This window comes from Myxine glutinosa, chromosome 6 (assembly GCF_964187855.1).
Source record: "Myxine glutinosa chromosome 6, kmMyxGlut1.1, whole genome shotgun sequence".
In the NCBI taxonomy this organism is placed as follows: Eukaryota; Metazoa; Chordata; class Myxini; order Myxiniformes; family Myxinidae; genus Myxine; species Myxine glutinosa.
The window spans coordinates 86,593,238-86,618,044 of NC_136266.1; positions in this window are offsets into that span (position 1 = coordinate 86,593,238).

Below are 24,807 nucleotides of genomic sequence, written 5' to 3' on the forward strand. Positions count from 1 at the left end.
CAGAATATACAATCCGGTTCATAGATGCGTGATTCCGAAGATGCCCTTCTGGCTTGTCTCTTGCTCGCTGAACATGTTGCAGCAGCATCGTCGGTTAAATTGGATTCAGCTTTTCGTTTCAGTGCTTCCAAATCTCGCTTCATGGTGAACACGCTCCTGCACTGCCTGTGGTAGAATACTCGGGGAATCTCCTTCTCTGGCAGCGACTGAGCAAGGTCGAGAATGGGTGCATGGTTCCGTATTTTGGCCGCATCCAGCAATGTAGTCCACGAATCGAATGTTTGAGGGTTTATGAGCGGATCTTCTGGTTTGACATCTAACGATAGCTTATGAATGATACAAACGTCCTTGGGAACTTTCTGAGTGATCGCAATCTCCATTGCAAGTATTTGTTCAATTGTCTATCTGCGGTACACTCTGTTTCACCACCACCAATATCACCACCACCGTCTCACCTGGAAAGACACATAATATCGAATGAGACCACCACCACCACCACTACTACAAATTAGCATCAGTTGCTATAGTTGCTTAAAAATGTATTCTGCACCAACAAATCTACAAAGAGAAATACATTAGATGTCGTGCACCGCTGTCATGGTTGCAAATCACCTAAAATATAATGAAAATATTGACATTGATGACAACATTCGTATTAGCATGTCTACACATATTGCATTGAATTTAATAGCACATCATGATCATATGTGTGAGGATATTGACTCTAATTATACTGTATGTGTGTCTCAAATCGAAACATACCTTTTACATACCTTTTGATTTTTGCCTATTTTTGTTCCTAAAATTGGGGATTTTGTGATGAAGTTTTGAGAGTTGGTGGAAATAATTATGTTTTAATAATCATTATAAAGAGGTTACTATAGATCACACAGGCACTTTCTATACATCATTTGAAAGGTAATTCAATAACCTTTTACCTGATATACCACACTAGCTGATATATACACGTGATATTATTTGAGAGCCAAAAAACTAACCCCACCCCCTAAATCTTAAGCGGGAAAAATGACCCGAAAAGCGATAAATGGGTGATCTGACAAATGTGATGATAACACAGATACGGCTAAGGGTTTCACACTGCTATCACATTTTTTTCAGCACTAGGGACCTTGGCCTTGCCAAAAATAACTGTTAGCCATCCTCCCTCTGATTGAGCATGGTCGACCCCTCGGCTCATAGCCTATAAGGAGGACACATCAGTCTCGTGAAACAAGGACAGTAAAAGGCTATATTGCATATACCAATATTTATATTTTATCGATTTATCAATTCTCGTCTTTAACCCATGACATACACTTGCAAACTATGTTCCTCGTTATGGGTATATGTACATTGTACAAGTAGCATGTGTGTATGTATATATATATATATATATATATATATATATATATATATGTTCATAAAATGATAGTGCAAGCAATAGTAAGGAGTCCCAGGTTCCATTTATGAGGACAAAAAAATCTTTCAAATAGCGTGTGTGTGTAATCTTTTGAAGTTTGCTAGAAATATCTTTTGATAGCATAATAGTAAGTCACTGTGAAGACTGCAAAGGTTTCTCAATTAATGAATTGGACTGGAATTTAAGATGATGCGTTGAGAGAATTGACATAATTTTTTTCTTCTTTTTCCTGTACTGTAGCGAACCAGCAGGACTGAGGTTATACACCACCTGTGAAACTTCATGCTTCCACTCACACAAGGCATTGGCAGAACATTCTCTTGTATGCCTCACTCACATATTAATGAAAATATAGTGGGAGCATTAGCAATGGAGTCTCAGTTTCCATTTGCAAGATAATTGGTTGGTAAGTGAAATCGAAATTGTTTTTTTTTTCAATATTTTTCTTTAAAAGCATAATAGTCATTAAATATTAGGACTGATAAGGTTTCTCAGTAACGTAAATCGATTGAAATGTAATTATATTTAAACAGAATTGAATGAATTTTGGGGAGGGTTTTTTGACAGAAAAGTTTTTTTTTAACTTCCGGTACACGTCTGAACCAATGAAACTGAGTATATACACCACATGCGCAACAAAAATGCAAATAACTTTGAATTGCATGAATTCATGCATGAAATGAATGTGAATGCATGAAATGAATGCATGAAATGAATTCATGCATGAAATTGCATGAAAATTGCATGAAATACAGTATTTGTAAACATCCTCCAGCATTGTATGGACGCAAAAGCTCTTAAATGAGGTATCATTCAGCATTGTACATGCTGTGGTTACAACTTTTAGACAGATCAGACCCAATCAGGCAACTTGAACATGTGTATATCTATATATATCTATATATATATATATATATATATATATATATATATATATATATATATATATATATATATCTATCTATATATATATATATATATATATATATATATATATATATATATATAGATACATATATATATATATATGTATATATATATATATATATATATATATATATATATATATATATATATATATTGTTATGAATTTTGGGGTAGGGGAATATCTAGATCTAAGTAGATCTGTGTAGGTATCATACTTCGTCTGTCATGGGTAGCTAGAACCACGTCGATGTAAATAAGTCAGGGACCTGTTGCCCGTATGTCGGATTAAGTGTATCTTCGTCCCCGCCACGAGGGGGCGGGGCATGTTAAGTGGTTGTAGAGAATATGCTAACTCCATTGTGTGTCGTTCCCTCTGTGAACATCCCAGTGTCCCTTATGGCAATACATCCCATAGACATTAGATAGGCCCTTAGTGCACACATTAATTAAATTCCCCCCCTTACAATGACTGACCAGAAGAACTGACTGGAAAGACAAGCAGGCAGCGGCCGCACAATGGTACACCATGGGAAACACACATCGTGCCAGGCAGGTTGGGAGCCAGGCACAGGAGAACTAATGATTGGCAGGTGGAGCGGCGAGCAACAAACACCACACCAATTGGCAGAGAAGGGGAGGACGTGCGATTGGTCAAAGGAAGGGCAGAGAGCTTCTCCGTGATTGTGGGTGAGAAAGGTAAAGGAGCGACACACTGATTGGCCACCGACCGATGACACCTCAGCCAATCAGTGACGAAGGCGCGAAAGAACGACCAACAAGCTACACATTGGTTGGAGGAGAAGCGCCGGTGACGTAAAAAGGCGTGAAAGGTGAGAAGTAAACTCGGCACTTGTTGGTAGAGGGAGAGAGCTGACGTCACACCACAAGTGACAAAACGACTCGCTCGCCGGAATTTTTCGCGCTTTCGCTTTGGTTTCTGCCCTTCCCAGACCTTACTTCTGCCCTTGCTTTTCGTTCCGTTTGGACTTTTCTTCCTTTGCCATCTGCGAATTTGCCTGCTTGACGACGGATGTTGGAGCGCCATCGATTCTCCTCCCTGGCATCCACGTACGAGTGAGGCTTGCTGCTGGAGCAGATGAGACCGGGGCAAGCAGGTGGCTCGGGGCCTAGCAGCGCGCGAACGGGGGCGCATCGAGGCCTTTAATTCGTTCTCCCATCGTGTGTATTTGAAGTGTGTGTGTAAGAGCGCTCAATAGGGGGTTTAGTTTTTATCGTCGCGCTCCATTGTTCTCGGGTTCCGTAATAAATATATTTCTTGTACATTTTACCTCCGTCTCAGGTTGAGTTATTAATTTGCAGGTGAAGACATCGTCGGACCGACAGGTAAGCCGCGACATTCTCCCCCGAACCCTTCCTCGTGTATTGGTCCACCCTCAATTGGATTGCATAAACGCCTCCATTAAAGCTCGTTTTGGCCATCTGTGATTCCCGGTTTTAACCGAGGGGCAATCGCGTGACTATGTGTATATATATATATATATATATATATATATATATATATATATATATATATATTGTTACGGTCCGCGGTTAAGGATGTTATATTTACCGAGCGGAGGCCCCGCGACCTAACAGTTTTTCCCGACTCACCCGATTCACCCAGACGTTGGCCGTATCGAGCCACAGCTATTCAATAGGGAAAAGACTAAGACGACGAATGCAAAGAGGAAGAAGAAGACGTACAGAAGAGTAACGGGGTTTATTATTTACACACACATAAGCAAAAAGAGCAGTCACGGTTATTTACAGGGGACATGAAAAAGCAGGTAACACAGCGAAAATTACTAGCTTATACAGGCTTAATTACCTACCCAGGACAGAACAAACAAAACAAACTCACGTACGCAAATGGGGAACTTGCAGGCAGGAATGGCTGGAAAGAGAGGAAAGTCCACTGGGTCCGGCAGCACGATCCGCACGTTGGGCAGCCGCCGTTCCTTCGCGGCCCTGCTCCGAACTGCCATCCAGGCCCCTAAGCGGCTGGCGAGCGTTGTTGCTGCTGCTGCTGTAGACGCTGCCGCTGGCGAGCAAGGTGACGAATAGAAGGCTTTTGCGCTTCCCTGGATGACCTCTGCTTTGGACCTCACAACTCAGCTCTTGTCATAGCTCATCTCTCGTAAAAGCTCCTCTCCTTTCTGTAAAAGCTCATCTCACCACGCAGCTCAGCTCAGCCTTGGACCTTTTTGCGACTCTCTTAAAAGCTCCTCTCCTTTCTCAGCCCATCTCATGTCTCTCTCGGGAACGTCCCGCGGCGGGTTATATAGGCCCCGCCCCTCAACCTTTGCGAACCTCCTTGCTGTTCCTTTCCACACCCTCTCCAAGTCCAACCCCTTGTTCGTGGTTGGTTGAGTGGGGCTGACTAACTCCTCCCCTCTATGACGAGGTGGGGAGCCGCCTTTCTTCCCCAAACCTGCCTCGTGGTCAATGGCGGCTTTGGAGGGGATGTAATTGCCAATCGACGAAAGGGGAAATGGAGGTTTTTGGGAATGGGAATGAAGGGAATCTATCTTTTTCACTCGGTGCAATGGAGTGTCATGTTAATGGACGACAAAGCCTTAATCTAAAACACATAATAAAGATATAAGCTACTGAACAAGGGTTTTATCGTGTCCTTCAATGTGGTGTTTTATGGAATTAACTACCGGGACGCCCTTTTAACCTTTACACAACACTGGAGGCAGGAGGGGCCATATTCAAGCAATATTACACAATCAAAAAAATACCATCCTCATATCCGCAACACTGCACCCTCCTCCTCTTAGGCACGTCCCGGGCTTATAACTTTAATTTAGTGTGACACATAGGTGTAGTTCCCTCTACTTTTAACCTGACCCTGAGTGCGACAGTTTTAAAACATAAATAAATATGTCCCGCTGCTCCATTGCACCCTACCTAACAGACTCACGCCCACAGTTAACCGAATTGTGGAATGGTCTTCAAACTACACACTGACGGTGGGGAGCATTATTTACAGTGACGCTACTTTATTTACAAAACGCAACCCAGGACCTGTGATTGTTCTTTCTGGGGGGGAGCCAGTCTGCTCTGCATCAATGCACCATGAAAGCACCCATAAATGCACCAATACACCCTCAGGCACCAATCGGTGCAGTCACCACAGTTCAATAAAAATAAATCGACAACCCCTAACCCTGCAGGTGATCTCTTGCTCTTCAGCTCCCTCTGCTGGCTATTATTATTTCTTCCAGTTGTTGTCTTTTTCCTTTGCTGGCGGCCTATTTGCAATAAAATGCACCCAACGTGTCCATTTTTATTTATTTTATTTATGGCCCACAGGGCCGACTAGTGTGGTTCACCTGTGGGGCATCGGTGCCCTGTGATCAAGGTCCGCCAGCAAGATTTCGGGCCCTCATGGCCGGTTCCAGCAGAGCGGCCATGCCCCAACCCATGGGGTCCATAAGTGGTGCTCGGCCACAGACATGTGGTCCATAATGTGGTGCATCGATGCAGACAGCTGGTTCTGGGAGTTCCGGGCGCACAATGGCCGACTCACGCACGCTCCCCTCGGTGCCCAGTGGCGCTCAGGTCATGTGGGAGACACAAGGGGGGTAAGACAGATGAGCGAGGGGTAAGGTCACAAGGGTACACATCAATAAGGCAATGCAAGGTGAAGTGTGTACGGAGAGCGAAGTGAGAAAGCTCCTCCCTACCGTACGTCACCCCCCCTTGTCACCTACACTACCCTTGCCCTTACCCCATATGTACAACAACCTACACATTTACAAATTCGTCGCTAATGTCTCGTCTCCCCATATCTCTTCTACACCAATTTCGTCACCACAATCCCTCGAGCCAAAATTTGCCATCACCAATTCATCATCAATCCTCATAAGGAGGAAGAGATGGATCACAAAGCACAATGTCACACCCACGTCATGATGCGTCTCACATTCCAAACATTTGCATCAAAAATAATTAAAAACAACCATGGCATGGTGTGGAGTACCATCGTTACCTCAGGTGAGTGGATGCAGATGGTGCGAGGAGATCTTCATCCTAACTACTTTCTAAATGACATTAACACACGTTACACTACCCGGGGTCTTTCCCTGCCAATCCATTGGCCAACTTACACTATGGGTTCTAAAAACCAATTCCCATTGACCAAACTGTGGTGCTTCTCAATTTGGGGTCTCACTCCCCCGATTCATCTCCCGGTGCCCTTGCACAATTTCTGGGCTGAGGTGTGTAGCTCTCCCAGCAGGTCTACCCACCTGCACACCTCCACCACTGCAGTTGCCACCCGAGCTTACCTAGCTCCTCACCCTAACCTAACTAACTGGGGAAGGCCCCGCCTGGCTCTGTCACCCCTTGGTGCCCTCTGGCACTGGGCTACCCGGGTCCGTCCTCCGGATCCTCGGGCCCCATCCACAACAACACTACCGGCTCCCAGAGCCCACCTGCGGCCTCACCTGGCCGACATCCTCACAGTGGTGGAGTGCCCAAACCAACTACACAAACTAACAGGCTACATGCCCAGCCATTTCCACAACACTAATGCACCCATCCAAACATCATTCTTCCACCCGCACCACAGATGCCAATATCCAACCACAATTTACCTATACCCTCTACCTAACACTTACACTACCCGCCCCGGGTATTCATGATGGGGGTCCATCCTTCCCCCATTCACACCTTCGCACCATCCACTCCACTCCATAGTTTCCACCATACTCACTCCACGACCATCCATTCCAATCCGCCATATATCCCACACTCCATGTATTCCATAATCCATGTATTCCATACCATTTATTCCACACAACCATTCTCCATACACCTGTTGGTGCACACCTGTGCACTCACACCTGGTGCCACCTGCACCCTCCTTCCTTCCTGGACCATTTGGTCAATACAACTCACATCACTATCACTATCACTCTCACACTGCTCCAAACACCTGTCCAGTTGCACACCTGTGCAATCACACCTGTTCCTTACACACTTTTCACAATACACTTCCAATCCTCAAACACACGGCATCATCTCATCTAACTACTCCCCTCTGAAACTTGCGCTTCCCCGTCGCCCCTTTAAACTATTGCGCTCCCACGTCATTATCATCCACACTAACCTACCTGCGTCCCCACTACAGGTGTCATTGTCACTAACTAATCTTAACGTTACCTAAGGTCATCTCTCTAGATCCCTACACACTATCCAAACCCACCCGGGCTAGTTTTCACTGCCATAAACCCCATAACTCTAGTGCTCCTTTGCCCCCTGGTGTGAGGGATGGTGGATTGGCCATCCCATCACATGGGGCATCTCTTACTATAAATTTTGCTCGTCCAATTTCCACAAATCAAAAATTTTCCAATTACTGCCAATTCTACCCACTATTCTAAATTTCATATCAAATCACTATCACTATCATCATCATCATCACAGTCCGCTATATCCTAGCCTCGGTGCGTCATGACATCATTAAACTCGGCTTCGTAAAGCCGAGCAATGAATTCGGGTGGTTTGGTCACCTGCAGGTTGAATCCGTCCGGCTTTCGGTTCAAGGGAGGTGGTTTGGTCGGGCCGAGATTCCACGCACCATCTCGGCGCTGCACCTTGCGGTCCCGGGCCCGATGGCTCAATCTCCCTCGGTCGGAACCCCGTCCCCGCTAGGGGGCACCATCCGCTTCCTCCCACTCGCCCTTGAACCGTACCGGTCACCTCGCCCGCCAAGGCCCGGACTCGACCGTGCAGGGCGGGGCCAAGCCCGAATCGGCAACAACGCTTCGAAGAGAAACGACGCAGCTTCGATCCGCGCCGGGCCTCGCATCCAACAAAGCACACCGCGCCCCGAGTGCTCGCATCGGCTATCCGTCGCCCTAACCGCTAACCCGGTTACCGTCGATGCTTCACCTGCATGCTCACACGCATACGCTACCCCTTTCACACTCCCAAAACCCGGCGTTCCAACGCCGTCCGTACATTCCACCAACGCTCTCCCTGTTACACACCACACCTCTCGCGCACACTCTTGCGCACACTCGCCGTTCGCACACCTTGGTCCACACCTCTCCTCCGTTACGTCCTCCGTAACACTCACCATGGGCGTGCACTCTGGCATCCACCCACTAACGCGCTCAGATGGGCTCTCCCACACTTGCGCTACCACCAACTCAGGTGTGCTTCCTCGCACACGTTCCACCACCACCTTACTCTCCGTGTCACACTCACCCTCGCAAGTACACTCCTTATTGCTCTCACTCCCTGTGTCACACTCCGTACACCCCGACGTGCATTCTCGCTCGCACTCGGCATCACACTCACGCTTCGTAACACGCTCACCCCTTGAAGCACACTTTTTTTTCACACGCGTGCCATTTCCACTCACACGGGACCCTTCACCAACGCCCGGATGCTTCCTCGATCCCAAGCGCGCGAAAATTCTTTTGTCGCCACACATCCTCTTACAAAATCTCCCCGCACAATACACAGCACGACTCAGCTGGGGGATCCTTTTCTCCATGCGCACCTGCAAACTTCCATTCGGGTTAAGCACAGCATCGTGATGTGAGCAGGGACTTTGCACATTTTCCATTTCTCCCTGCAATTCCCGGGCTACCTCCGTCATCTCTTCAATTTTAATTGTACCCACTACTGCTTTGTCTTTGTTCCCCTAGACGACCGTTGGCTTTAATAAAATTCCCTCTACCTCATCGGTCGCCGGCTTTTCCAAACCCCATGTCGCGATTTCTACCCCCGTCATTGTACCCGTGCTTTCCTCCGCTTCGCTCAACCAGCGCTTCTCGCCCCGCGTTACCTCGTCGTGCACCCTTGGGACCCCGCCCGACCCGCGCCTCATGTCCTCCATCATTTTTTTATTATCCCTTTTTGCCTCTGCTATCCGTTTTTCCACTTCACACCTGGATTCCTCCCTCAATTTTTCCAGATCACACCCGGATTCGTCTGACATGGCGTCCCTCTTCCAATTATACATTGACTCTTCCATAGAGGCCCTCATTTGTGCCAGAAAATGCACCCAGTTCATCGGCGCCACGGGCGCGGCCGCTGCGGTCACCTGCGCGGCGCAATTTGGTGCTGCTGCAACCTCGTGCGAGGAGGAGCCGCCATCTTGTGTGCCTGAAGCCTCCGAAACCCAATGCGTATTGCGCTCCGCCATTACTCCCAAATCCTCCCCGGGGTCCTGGGTCGATTCTACCCCGTTTATCTCTCCCACCGACATCCCGTCGCCTTGACCAGCCATGGCGCGATTTCAAAATTCGGGTTTTGCTTTAAAACAACACAAATTTCCAGCAGCTCCAAATTTTTACCAAATTTTTTCCTAGATGTTTTTAAAAATTTGGTTCAGGCCTCGAATCTCACTCCCGAAACCAATTGTTACACCAATTGTACAATTGTGTCCAAAATTTGGGCTAAATGAATTTAGTCCCAGGTCCGAATCCCACTCCTGACACCAATTGTTACGGTCCGCGGTTAAGGATGTTATATTTGCCGAGCGGAGGCCCCACAACCTAACAGTTTTTCCCGACTCACCCGATTCACCCAGACGTTGGCCGTATCGCGCCACAGCTATTCAATAGGGAAAAGACTAAGACGACGAATGCAAAGAGGAAGAAGAAGACGTACAGAAGAGTAACGGGGTTTATTATTTACACACACATAAGCAAAAAGAGCAGTCACGGTTATTTACAGGGGACATGAAAAAGCAGGTAACACAGCGAAAATTACTAGCTTATACAGGCTTAATTACCTACCCAGGACAGAACAAACAAAACAAACTCACGTACGCAAATGGGGAACTTGCAGGCAGGAATGGCTGGAAAGAGAGGAAAGTCCACTGGGTCCGGCAGCACGATCCGCACGTTGGGCAGCCGACGTTCCTTTGCGGCCCTGCTCCGAACTGCCGTCCAGGCCCCGAAGCGGCTGGCGAGCGTTGCTGCTGCTGCTGCTGCTGTAGATGCTGCCGCTGGCGAGCAAGGTGACGAATAGAAGGCTTTTGCGCTTCCCTGGATGACCTCTGCTTTGGACCTCACAACTCAGCTCTTGTCATAGCTCATCTCTCGTAAAAGCTCCTCTCCTTTCTGTAAAAGCTCATCTCACCACGCAGCTCAGCTCAGCCTTGGACCTTTTTGCGACTCTCTTAAAAGCTCCTCTTCTTTCTCAGCCCATCTCATGTCTCTCTCGGGAACGTCCCGCGGCGGGTTATATAGGCCCCGCCCCTCAACCTTTGCGAACCTCCTTGCTGTTCCTTTCCACACCCTCTCCAAGTCCAACCCCTTGTTCGTGGTTGGTTGAGTGGGGCTGACTCACTCCTCCCCTCTATGACGAGGTGGGGACCCGCCTTTCTTCCCCAAACCTGCCTCGTGGTCAATGGCGGCTTTGGAGGGGATGTAATTGCCAATCGACGAAAGGGGAAATGGAGGTTTTTGGGAATGGGAATGAAGGGAGACCTGGACAAAATCTCTCTGCAGACCTGGACAAAATCACAGACTGGTCAAACAAGTGGAACATGTCTTTCAATCCTTACAAATCTCACACTCTTACAATGTCTCTCCGAAAGGACCGACTGGATAACCCTCCCATCTACTTTCTCAACAATCCTCTCCAAGAAGTTCTGTCGCTCAAGCTTTTGGGTCTCACTATCTGCCATGATCTTTCTTGGGAAAACCACATTTCCAAGCTGGCCTCCAAAGCCAGTCGCCGACTGGGCATCCTCCGTCGTGCAAAGTCCTTCCTTGGCACACCTGAGCTCCTCACCACATACAAGGCTTTCATCCGCAGCTCAATGGAATACTGTTCCACCATCTGGGCTGGTGCTCCTGCCTCACACCTTGCTCGGCTTCACGCTGTTGAGGCCAAAGCTTTCAGAATCATTGGAATCTCCTGCGATGTAGTCAACGCCGAGGGCCTTTCACTCACTCACCGCAGGCAGGTTGGTGGTCTTTCTGTCTTCTACCGACTCCTCTCCGGCCTTGCTCCCCCAGCTCTCTCTGTGCTCTGTCCCCCCAATATTCCTTCAGGTCGCACAAGATCTGCCTGCAACCCTCTTATGGTTAAACTGCCAAAGTCTAGGCTCTCTGCTCACCTTCACTCTTTCATTCCCCTTTTCTCCCGCCTCTGGAACAAACTCCCCCACTCCCTTCAATCCCACTCCTCCCTCCAGGTCTTTAAAACAGCTGTTCACCACCATCTCTTATCGTCCCCCATCGAAAACCTTGATCTTTTCTACCCCCGGTAATTCACCCCAGAGTCCTTGCAGTGTTCATATGTTTTAATCCTCTCCCACCTCCCCCCAAGTCCTCCCGATGTCCCTGCTCTCAAATGTTGTGTTTGTGTCCTTCCCCCTCTTCCCCCTCTCTTTTGTGTCCTTCCCCCTCTCTCCCCATCTTGTCTGCCGCTCCCCTTGTTTTTTGTGTTTTGTGTGTCGGTTTGTCTTTTTGTGTGATTAATGTTAGCTCTTTCATGAGCCTCGATCTTGTATACAAAAAAAGAAAAAAAAGAAAAAGGGAATCTATCTTTTTCACTCGGTGCAATGGAGTGTCATGTTAATGGACGACAAAGCCTTAATCTAAAACACATAATAAAGATATAAGCTACTGAACAAGGGTTTTATCGTGTCCTTCAATGTGGTGTTTTATGGAATTAACTACCGGGACGCCCTTTTAACCTTTACACAACACTGGAGGCAGGAGGGGCCATATTCAAGCAATATTACACAATCAAAAAAATACCATCCTCATATCCGCAACAATATATACATATACACCACATGACCAAAAGTATGTGGACACTCAAACATCACACATCTCATTCCAAAATCATGGGAATTAATATGGAGTTGGTCCCCCCTTTGCTGCTATAACAGCTTCCACTCTTCTGGGAAGGCTTTCCACGAGATGTTGGAACATTGCTGCGGGGACTTGCTTCCATTCAGCCACAAGAGCATAAGTGAGGTCATGCACTGATGTTGGGCGATTAGGCCTGGCTCGCGGTCTGCATTCCAATTCATCCCAAAGGTGTTCGATGGGGTTGAGGTCAGGGCTCTGTGCAGGCCAGTCAAGTTCTTCCGCATCAATCTCGACAAACCATTTCTGTATGGACCTCGCTTTGTGCATGGGGGCCTTATTCATGCTGAAACAGGAAAGTGCCTTCCCCAAACTTTTGCCACAAAGTTGGAATCACACAATGATCTAGAATGTCATTGTATGCTGTAAGGTTAAGATTTCCCTTCACTGGAACTAAGGGGCCTAGCCTGAACCATGATAAACAGCCCTGGATCATTATTCATCCTCTACCAAACTTTACAGTTGGCACTATGCAATCGGGCAGGTAGCGTTCTCCTGGCATCTGCCAAACCCAGATTCGTCCGTCGGACTGCCATATGGTGAAGCTTGATACATCACTCCAGAGACCGCGTTTCCACTACTCCAGAGTCCAATGGTAGCAAGCTTTACACCAATGCAGCCGACGCTTGGCATTGCGCATGGTGATCTTAGGCTTGTGTGCGGCTGCTCAGCCATGGGAACCCATTTCATGAAGCTCCTGACGAATAGTTGTTGTCCTGACATTGCTTCCACAGGCAGTTTGGAACTCTGTAGTGAGTGTTGCAACCAAGGACAGACTATTTTTACGCGCTATGCGCTTCAGCACTCGCCGGTCCCATTCTGTGAGCTTGTGTGGCATACCACTTTGCGGCTGAGCTGTTGTTGCTCCTAGACGTTTTCACTTCGCAATAACAGCACTTACAGTTGACCGGGGCAGCTCGAGCAGGGCAGAAATTTGACGAACTGACCTGTTGGAAAGGTGGCATCCCATGATGGTGCCACGTTGAAAGTCACTGAGCTCTTCAGTACGATCCATTCTATTGCCAATGTTTGTCTATTGTTCAAAACAATTGCTGACAGCCCCGTCATCAAATCTTGATTCAGTCATGGCCAAAAATTTCGGCACCCTTGAATTTTATTCAAATAATGCACCATTTCTTTGAGAGAATTGTTGAAATAAAAAAAATATTTTGGTATCCAAATATGTATTTCTTTGGTTTGCAGTGAAACAAAACAAAAAAGATGAAAAAATTACGAAATCTTAGCTTTTTACACACCGAAATCCAAAAATGGCCCGGAGAATATTGTTAGCAGCTTTTAGAAGTCGTTTGAAATAATTAAATTTCAGGCAGGTGAATCTCCTTTACTTTGGAATTGAACTCATCTGTGGTGAGATGCAGGTGCCTTCAATATAAAAATCACTCATTCAACCAGTTTGAATGGAGAAAATGAGTCATTCTGCTGTTTTGTGTCACTGTGTTTACCACAATAAGCATGGAGAAAAGAAAGAAAACCAGAGAATTGTCTGAAGAGGTCAGACACAAGATTGTAGCCAAGCATGGACAATCTCAAGGCAACAAGTCCATCTCCAGAGACCTTGATGGTCATGTGTCCACCATAGGCAATGTTATCAGGAAGTTTAAGGCCCATGGCACTGTAGCCAACCTCCCTGGACGTGGCCGCAAGAGAAAACTTAATCGAAGATTGCAGCGAAGGATTGCTCGAATGGTCGAGAAAGCACCTCGATCAACTGCCAAACACATTTAAGCTGACATTCAGACACAAGGTACGACAGTTTCAAATTGCACCATCCATTACCAACTCAATTAAAGGGAGTTCTATGGTAGGAGACCCAGGAGGACCCCACTGCTGAGAAAGCCCGACTGGAGTTTGCTAAAACACACCTGAACAAGCCAAAATCCTTCTGGGAGAATGTGCTGTGGACAGATGAGACCAAATTAGACCTTTTTTGTAAAGCACATCATCTCTATGTTTATAGAAAACAAAATGAAGCCTTCAAAGAAAAGAACACCTTCCTTGCAGTCAAACATGGAGGAGGTTGAGTGATGTTTTGGGGTTGCTGTGCTGCCTCTGGCACTGGATGCCTTGAACGTGTGCATGGCATCATGAAATCAGGAGATTGGGTTGAACAACATTTTAGAGTTGAATGTTCAACCCAGTGTCAGAAAGCTTGGTTGCCGTCGAAGGTCCTGTGTATTGCATCAGGACAATCACCCCAAACACACTTCAAAAAGCACCCAGGAATGGTTCAAGACAAAACACTGGACTGTTCTGAAGTGGCCAACAATGAGTCCAGATCTAAATCCCATTGCACACCTGTGGGGAGATCTGAAAACAGCAGTTGGGAGAAGGCACCCTTCAAATCTGGGAGAACTGGAGCAGTTTGCACAAGAAGAGTGGGCCAAACTTTCAGTAGAGAGGTGTAGAAGCTCATTCATGGCTATAAGAAGTGGTTGACTGCTGTTATTTTGTCCAAAGGCTGTGCTACAAAATATTAAGTCGAGGGTGTCAATAATTTTGTCAATGCCATTTCTTTTTATTTTCTGATTTAAAAGGATATATTAAGTTCTGAATAAAAAACAAAAGTTCTGTAATATTAACAGAGAAATAAATAAATGTGGAGACCAAATATTTTTGTCAATTTCAACTTATTTTTCGTGAAACTTGTGATTTATTCGAAAAAAGTGCAAGGGTGCCAATAATTTTGGCCACGACTGTATATATGTATATATATATATATTATATATATATATATATATATATGTATATATATATATATATATATATATATATATATATATATATATATATATATATATATATATATATATATATATATACAGTATATATATATTATATATATATATATTATATATATATATACAGTGGAACCTTGACTTACGAGTGCCCCAACTTACGAGTTTTTCGAGATACGAGCCGTCGCTCGGGCGGTTTATTGCTTTGAGATGCGAGCCGAGATCCGAGTTACGAGCTTTCGCCACCCGGTCACGTGGTTATCTTGCCGTGCACGTACAGTATCTCTGCCGTATAGCGCTGCATTTTTGTTTTCGCATGTTGGTTATTTTGAGTTTACGCCGCCAGGTGGGTTCCGGTCACGTGGTTATCTTGCCGTGCACGTACAGTATCTCTGTCGTATAGCGCTGCATTTTTGTTTTCGCATGTTGGTTATTTTGAGTTTACGCCGCCAGGTGGGTTCCGGTCACGTGGTTATCTTGCCGTGCACGTACAGTATCTCTGTCGTATAGCGCTGCATTTTTGTTTTCGCATTTTGGTTATTTTGGAAAATTTCGTAGTTTTAACCATGGGGCCTAAGAAAGTGAGTGGCAAGTGCAGTGCTGAGAAGAAGAAGAGGATGATGTGCTTGGATATAAAACACGCAATCGTCGAAAAACATGAGCGAGGTGTCGAGGAGGACGTATATAACGGCAGAGGAGAAGAGCATGCCAGGCCACAACTTGTGGATATAAAACACGCAATCGTCGTGTTTTATATAAAACTTGTGCTTGGATATAAAACACGCAATCGTCGAAAAACATGAGCGAGGTGCCGAGGAGGACGTATATAACGGCAGAGGAGAAGAGCATGCCAGGCCACAACTTGTTCAGAATGCCGGCGATAGCTCGCCTTCTCTTTGTGGAAAACACGGTACTAAGAAGAAGAAGAGGATGATGTGCTTGGATATAAAACACGCAATCGTCGAAAAACATGAGCGAGGTGTCGAGGAGGACATATATAACGGCAGAGGAGAAGAGCATGCCAGGCCACAACTTGTGGATATAAAACACGCAATCGTCGTGTTTTATATAAAACTTGTGCTTGGATATAAAACACACAATCGTCGAAAAACATGAGCGAGGTGCCGAGGAGGACGTATATAACGGCAGAGGAGAAGAGCATGCCAGGCCACAACTTGTTCAGAGTGCCGGCGATAGCTCGCCTTCTCTTTGTGGAAAACACGGTGAGATCCTTAACATCCAACAACTAATGGGACGCAAACGGGGCGCCCAGTTTAGCGGTACACCCATTGATGAATCACCCTGCCTGTGATTCACCCATGACAGGTTATAGCTGGGTCGGGATTCAAACCCAGGCTGGACAGTTTAGACTTTAGAGTCAAGTGTGCGTACCTCCAGTCCAGGCCATCCTGCCAACTTGTATGCTGCATACAGGTGAAATATAAAGCGCGAGATATTTTTATATATACTGTATATTTAAAAAAAAATTGGTGTGGTTTTTGGCGGGCTGGAACGGATTAATAGCATTTCAATGCATTTCAATGGGGAAATTTGATTTGAGATACGAGCAATTTGAGTTACGAGCTCGGTCACGGAACGAATTAAACTCGTAAGTCAAGGTTCCACTGTATATATATATATATATATATATATATATATATATATATATATATATATATATATATATATATATATTGTTGTGGATATGAGGATTGTGTTTTTTTAATTGTCTCATTGTGGACCCTCCTGCCTCCAGTCTGTGTATAAAGGTCAAAGGTCGTTCTGTAGTTATTTCATAAACATCCACCAGCCAATCATAGATTTCCTCTTTGTTGGTAGTTATTTCCTTATTCTGTGTATTAGGCTAAGGATTTGTCTTCCATTAATTGACACTCCATTGCACCGAATTCAAATAGATAGATCCCCTTTCATTTTCATTCACAAAGCCTCAATTGCCAACTGCATTCACCGCGACTCCATTAGCCACGAGGTAGGCTCGGAGAAGAAGGGGGAGGAGCTGCTGAATCCTGGGCGTGCCGCCCATCATCATCAAGGGTGGAGCCAGAGGGCCCGTGCCAACCAATCAGGGCCGAGGCGAGCTCACCGATGGGCGTGTTCTAGCGGCCGGCGGCTTGATCGCCCGCGGCGTTATAAAAAGCGCGCGCGGAAGCCTTCGCCAGGAGTGATGAGAAGGAGGCCAAGAGAGAAGTGCGCGAGAGAGATGAGTTTCTGAGTCCCCCAGAGAGTTGCGCCAGAGACGGCAGAAGAGTCCAGACTGATTAAAAAAGGAGTCCTGAGAAAGCACACGACGTCCCCACGGCAGCAGTTTGAACCACAGCAGCTTGAACCACAGCAGCTTTGAACCATCGCAGCTTTGACCGCCGCAGCTTGAGAGTTGACGGCAGGTTGCTGTTGAGGAAGGGCGGCGGCTGCTCCCTCCCGGCCCGGCCGTCCTCTGATCCGAGCTGAACCTTCCTCCCGGTCCAGCCATTCCACTCCTGCCTCCATTCCCCATTCCTGTGAGTCTGTCTTTTGTTCTGTCCTGGGTTAAGTAAGACTGCATAGGTAAGCTAAGTTTTCACTGTGTCCTTCTGGTCCGTCCCTCTTTCTGTCTTTATTTTGTTATCCTTCCTTCTTCCTTGGTTTCTTTCAATCCTGTAAATAGTAATAAATAATAATCGTATTTCAAACCTTTTGTCTCCTTCTTCTTCTTCACATCCGCGTCGCCTTTGTCTTTTCCCAATTGAACATCTGTGGCACGATTTGGCCAACGTTCAGAATCGGGTCTTAGTCATTGTTAACGGTTCGGGCCGCGGCGCCATCCGCTCGGCAAATCCAGTAACATCTTATCCGCGGTCCGCAACTATATATATATATATATATATATATATATATATATATATATATATATATATATATATATATATATATATATACATATATATATATATATATATATATATATATATATATATATATATATATATATGTATATATATATATGTATATATATATATATTGTTACAGACCGTGGATAAGATGTTAATTTGTCGAGCGGATGGCGCCGCGGCCCGAACCGTTAACAATGACTAGGCCCGATTCTGAACGTTGGCCAAATCATGCCACAGATGTTCAATTGGGAAAAGACAAAGACGACTCGGATGTGAAGAAGAAGAAGGAGACAAAAAGGTTTGAAATACGATTATTATTTATTACTATTTACAGGATTGAAAGAAACCAAGGAAGAAGGAAGGATAACAAAATAAAGACAGAAAGAGGGACGGACCAGAAGGACACAGTGAAAACTTAGCCGACCTATTCAGTCTTACTTAACCCAGGACAGAACAAACAAAAGACAGACTCACACGAATGGGGAATGGAGGCAGGAGTGAATGGCTGGACCGGGAGGAAGGTTCAGCTCGGACCAGAGGACGGCCGGGCCGGGAGGGAGCAGCCGCCGCCCTTCCTCAACAGCAATCTGCCGTCAACGCTCAAGCTGCGGCGGTCAAAGCTGTGATGGTTCAAAGCTGCTGTGGTTCAAGCTCCTGTGGTTCAAGCTCCTGTGGTTCAAACTGCTGTCGTGGTGACGTTGGGTGCTTTCTCAGGACTCCTTTTTTTAATCAGTCTGGACTCTTCTTCCGTCTCTGGCGCAACTCTCTGGGGGACTCAGAAACTCATCTCTCTCGCGCACTTCTCTCTTGGCCTCCTTCTCATCACTCCTATCAAAGGCTTCCGCGCGCACTTTTTATAACGCCGCGGGCAATCAAGCCCCGGCCGCTTGAACATGCCCATCGGTGAGCTCGCCTCAGCCCTGATTGGTCGGCACGGGCCCTCTGGCTCCACCCTTGATGACGATGGGCGGCACGCCCAGGATTCGGCAGCTCCTCCCCCTTCCTCTCCGAGCCTACCTCGTGGCTAATGGAGTCGCGGTGAATGCAGTTGGCAATTGAGGCTTTGTGAAATGAAAATGAAAGGGGATCTATCTATTTGAATTCGGTGCAATGGAGTGTCAATTAATGGAAGACAAATCCTTAGCCTAATACACAGAATAAGGAAATAACTACCAACAAGGAGGAAATCTATGATTGGCTGGTGGATGTTTATGAAATAAATACGGAACGACCTTTGACCTTTATACACAGACTGGAGGCAGGAGGGTCCACAATGAGACAATAAAAAAACACAATCCTCATGTCCACAACACTGCACCCTCCTCCTCTTAGGCACGTCCCGGGCCTCTTACCTTTACTTTTAGTGTGGCACATAGGTGTAGTTCCCTCTACATTTAACCTGACCCTGAGTGTGACAGTTTTAAAACATAAATAAATATGTCCCGCTGCTCCATTGCACCCTGCCTAACAGATTCACGCCCACAGCTAACCGAATTGCGGAATGGTCTTCAAACTAAACATTTACGGTGGGGGCGCATTATTTACAATGACTCTACTTTATTTACAAAACGCAGCCCAGGACCTGTGATTGTTCTTTTGGGGGGAGAGACAGTCTGCCCTGCATCGATGCACCATGAAAGCACCCAAAAACGCACCAAAGCACCCTCAAGCACCAATCGGTGCACAGTCACCACAGTTCTTAATAAAAATAAAACCAACAAACCCTTGGTGGTGTCTTGCTCTTCGGCTCCCTCTGCTGGCTAATGCTCTCTTCCAGATGTTGTCATCTTCTTTGCTGGCGGCCTATTTGTCATAATAAAAAGCACAAAATGTGTCCATTTTTATTTATTTATGGCCCACAGGGCCGACTAGTGTGGTTCACCTGTGGGGCATAGGTGCCCTGTGACCAAGGTCCGCCAGCAAGATCTCGGGCCTTCATGGCCGGTTCCAGCAGAGGGGCCATGCCCCAACCCATGGGGTCCATAAGTGGTGCTCAGCCACAGACATGTGGTCCATAAGGTGGTGCATCGATGCAGACAGCTGTGGTTGCGAGAGGTTCGGGCGCACAATGGCGGACTCACGCACGCTCCCCTCGGCGCCCAGTGGTGCTCGGTCCTCGTGTGGGAGACAAGGGGGGGGGGGGAAGACAGATGAGCGAGGGGTAAGGTCACAAGGGTACACATCAATAAAGGCAATGCAAGGCGAGGTGCGTATGGAGACGGAGTGGAGAAAAGCTCGTCCCTACCGTACGTCACCCCCCCTGTCACCTACTCTACCCTTGCCCTTACCCCATATTTACAACAATTTACACCTTTACAAATTCGTCACTATCGTCACGTCTTCCCCACATTTCCCCTATACCAAATTCGTTCCCACAATCCCTCTAACCAAATTTGCCATCACCAATTCATCATCAATCCTCATAAGGAGGGAGAGATGGAACACCAGCACAATGTCACACCCACGTCATGATGCGTCTCACATTCCAAACACTTGCATCATAAAAATAATAAAAAACAACAAACCATGGCATGGTGTGGAGTTACGTCATCCCAGGTGAGTGGATGTAGATGGTACAAGGAGATTCTTAATCCTAACTACTTCCTAAATGACTTTAACACACTTTACACTACCCGGGGTCTTTCCCTGCCAAACCATTGGCCAACTTACACTCTATGCGATTTTAAGAACCAAATTCCCATTGACCAAACTGTGGTGCTTCATCAATTTGGGGTCTCACTCCCCCGATTCATCTCCCGGTGCCCTTGCACAATTTCCGGGCTGGGTCGTGCAGCTCTCCCAGCAGGTCTACCCACCTGCACACCTCCACCACTGTAGTTGCCACCCGAGCTTACCTAGCTCCTCACACTAACCTATCTAACAGGGGAAGGCCCCTCCTGGCTCTGTCACCCCTCGGTGCCCTCTGGCACTGGGCTACCCGGGTCCGTCCTCCGGATCCTCGGGCCCCATCCACAACAACTACCGGCTCCCAGAGCCCACCTGCGGCCTCACCTGGCCGACATCCTCACAGTGGTGGAGTGCCCATACAACTACACGCACTAACAGGCTACACGCCCAGCCATTTCCACAACACTAATGCACCCATTCAACCATCATTCTTCCACCACGCACCACAGATGCCAATATCCAACCACAATTTACCTATACCCTCTACCTAACTCTTAAACTACCCTCCCTGGGTATTCGTGATGGGGTCCATCCTCCTTTCCCCCATCCACACCTTCGCACCATCCACTCCACTCCAAAGTTTCCACCATACTCACTCCACGACCATCCATTCCAATACTCCATATACCCCAGACCATTTATTCCATACACCTGTTCTCCAGTCACCTCCTGTAGTTGCACACCTGTGCAATCACACCTGGTGCCACCTGCACCCTCCTTCCTTCCTGGACCATTTGGGTCAACACACTCACATAACTATCACTCCCTCATACACTGCTCCATCCACCTGTTCAGTTGCACACCTGTGCAATCACAATACTACTCACAATCACAATCAGTTACTCATACCCTGCTCAATACACTTTCGATCCTCACACACACGGCATCATCTCATCTAACTACTCCCCTCTGGAACTTGCGCTTCCCCGTCGCCCCTTTAAACTACTGCACTCCCTCGTCATTATAATCCAACTACTCTCTCTATGTCCCCACTACCGGTTCAATGTTGCTAACTAAACCTTACCGTTACCTATGGTCAATCTCTAAGTCCCTACACACGATATCCTAACCCTCCCGGGCTAGTTTTCACTGCCATAAACCCCATAGCTATTGCTCCTTTGCCCCCGTTGTGAGAGATGGCAGAGTTGCCATCCCACCACATCGGGTATCTCTCACTACCAATTTTGCACACCAAATTCCAGCTAATTAAAAATTTGCCAATCACTACCAATCGTCCGCCAATCATCAATCTGCCAATCATCAAATTTTTGCTTTTCAATTTCAGGTCCAAAACACTATCCTCATCACACGTCTACTCACTAGAGCCTCTCGGTGCGCCAATTCATCTCTACGCTCGACTTCGCAAAGCCAAGCAATGAACGCGGGTTGCTTGGTGCCGGCGGCTGGATCCGTCCGGCACTCAGTGCAGGGAAGGGGGTTTACCCGGGCCGAGATCCCACGCACCATCTCGGCACAGAGCCGTCCAATGGCCCGATCTCGCCCTGCCGGAACGCCTCAACAAAAAGGGGTCGCCATGACGACCCTTTCTACCGGGCCGCCCGCTCCGCATAGCGGAGCACGGACGTGGCCAGTCAGAGCGCGGCCCGGCGTGGATCCCGCACGGCGGTTCTTTCGAAACCGCCACGGATCCCCGCGGCACGCAAAGCTGCCCGGCACGCCACGAGGGCCCGCTTCGGCTATACGTCGCTCTAACCGCTAACCCGGTTACCGTCGATGCTCCACTTGCATGCTCACACCCCGCAGCCCGTTCCTTGCTCACACATCCAGCCGTTCCCATGCTCCTAGTCATTGCACCTTCTCTTACACACCCAGGTACACTCATTCCGCTCACAGACCTGGTCACACACCTGACCACCGCACACCTTTGCACACACTCGTCGTTCGCACACCTCACCAACACACCTCTTCGCGCTCCCTCCTCGGTCACCTCCTCTGTGACAACCACAGGTGTGCTCTCCTCCGTACACCCAACCACGTGCCTCACTACCAACTCCAGTGTGCATTCCCATACGCGCTCTACCATTCCAGGTGTGCATCCTTCCATTCCAGGTGTACATCCTCTCTCCCCTGCCACAACCAACTCACGCTCCGTGTCACTCTTACAACTCTTACCACCACACTCGGTCACGCATTCACCCTTACTCTTGACAGCGCACTCTGTACCCATACACTCCTCTGTTACACACCTTTCTCGCGCATCCTCTTGCGCACACTCTTCCGTTACACCCTCCGTAACACTCACCACAGGTGTGCATGCTTCCGTCACATCTCTTGTAACACTCCCCATCCCGCGCTTCCATGTGCCCCCTCGCACACGCGCTACGACCAACTCACTCTCGACAGCACACTCAGTCCTCGGCACGCACTTTTTCCTTACACACCCCATAGTCGGACATTCTCGCACACCTCCTTTTTCGCACACCGTACCTGTCACACACTTCACCAGCGGCCTCTCACGAACACCCGGGTCCACACCAACCCCCAAGCCGACTGAAGCTCCCCTCACACCATATACATTTCCGCGTATATCACCACTCACCTCGGCACCTCGTCTCCGCACCTCCTTCGCCACCTGCAAACTTTTTATTTGGTCAGCAAGTACATCATCATGATTTGAGCACAGACCTTGTACATAATCCATCACCTCCCCCTTTATCTCCCTCTTAGTTTCCCTCCGTCTCTTCTTAATTTCACTCACCCCCTCTTCCACCTCCTCTAATTTTTGCTTCACCTCTTTTATTTCCCGGTGCGTCTCCTCAATGTCGTCCTCTAACGCCACCTTGACTGTTTCTATGTGCGTCCTCACCTCTCGGTCCTTTGTCTCCATTGCCTCCGTCACCTCGTCCAACCTCGTTGTCAGTCCCTCACGTACCATCTGACATTCCCTCTTTGTCGCTATCAAGTCATTTTTTAGTTCTTTTTGTGTCGCCTTTAACCCTCCTAGTACCGCAGTGTTCTTTTGTACCTGCTCCACTAACTCCGTCTGTCCCACCGTCAGCTGTTCCACCTCCTGCGTCAGGTCCTCTATGCCCCCTTGTAACTTTGCCGTATTATTCCTCCCCTCTTTCTCCATACGCTTCTCACCTTGCTTTACCTCCTCGCGTACCCCCGAGACCTCCACGCTTACACCTCGTCTGATCTCCTCTCCCATTTCTCCCATCTCTTTGGTAGATGCCATCCTCATCTGTTCCAATTCATTTCTCTGAGCATCCAATTTTATCGTCTAACCCGATTTTCACCTCCTCTATCTGCTCTCACATTTGTTTAATTTCCTGGGCGGATTGCTCCCCTATTGCCCGCAATTTGTCTTCCATCCTATCTTCTAGCCCCGTTAACCCATTCTTTACCTCTTTTATCCCGTTGTCTAACCCCTCAAATTTCTTGTCTAAACTCTCAAATTTATTTCCCATATTGTTTAACCCGTCTCTTAATTGCTCACTAGTACCCCTCGCTTCGTCCCTCATTGCCCCAATTTGGTCTCCCAGCCCCCTGTTCTCTTCCATGAGGGCCCGCATTTGCAGCATGAATAGGCCCCAGTCCATTTGCGGCGCTGCTACGGTGACGGGCGCCGCTAAATTTGGTGCCGCTGTAACCACGTGCGCGAGGGCACCATTTTGTGCACCTGACACCTCCTCAACCACCTCACCATTGTTCTCCTCCATTTCCTCCCTCTGGTCCTGGATTACCCCTAACCCCTCTTCTAGTTCCCCCACCGGCATCCCACCGCCTTGACTATCCATGGCACGATTTTCAATTTGGGATGTTATAACAAAATTTCGGCCGCTCCAAATTTTGACCAATTTTTTTTTTTTTATGTTATAAAAAATTTGGTTCGGGACCCGAATCCCACTCCTGACACCAATTGTTATGGACCACGGATAAGATGTTAATTTGCCGAGCGGATGGCGCCGCAGCCCGAACCGTTAACAATGACTAGGCCCGATTCTGAACGTTGACCAAATCGTGCCACAGATGTTCAATTGGGAAAAGACAAAGACGACGCGGATGTGAAGAAGAAGAAGGAGACAAAAAGGTTTGAAATACGATTATTATTTATTACTATTTACAGGATTGAAAGAAACCAAGGAAGAAGGAAGGATAACAAAATAAAGACAGAAAGAGGGACGGACCAGAAGGACACAGTGAAAACTTAGCTTACCTATTCAGTCTTACTTAACCCAGGACAGAACAAACAAAAGACAGACTCACACGAATGGGGAATGGAGGCAGGAGTGAATGGCTGGACCGGG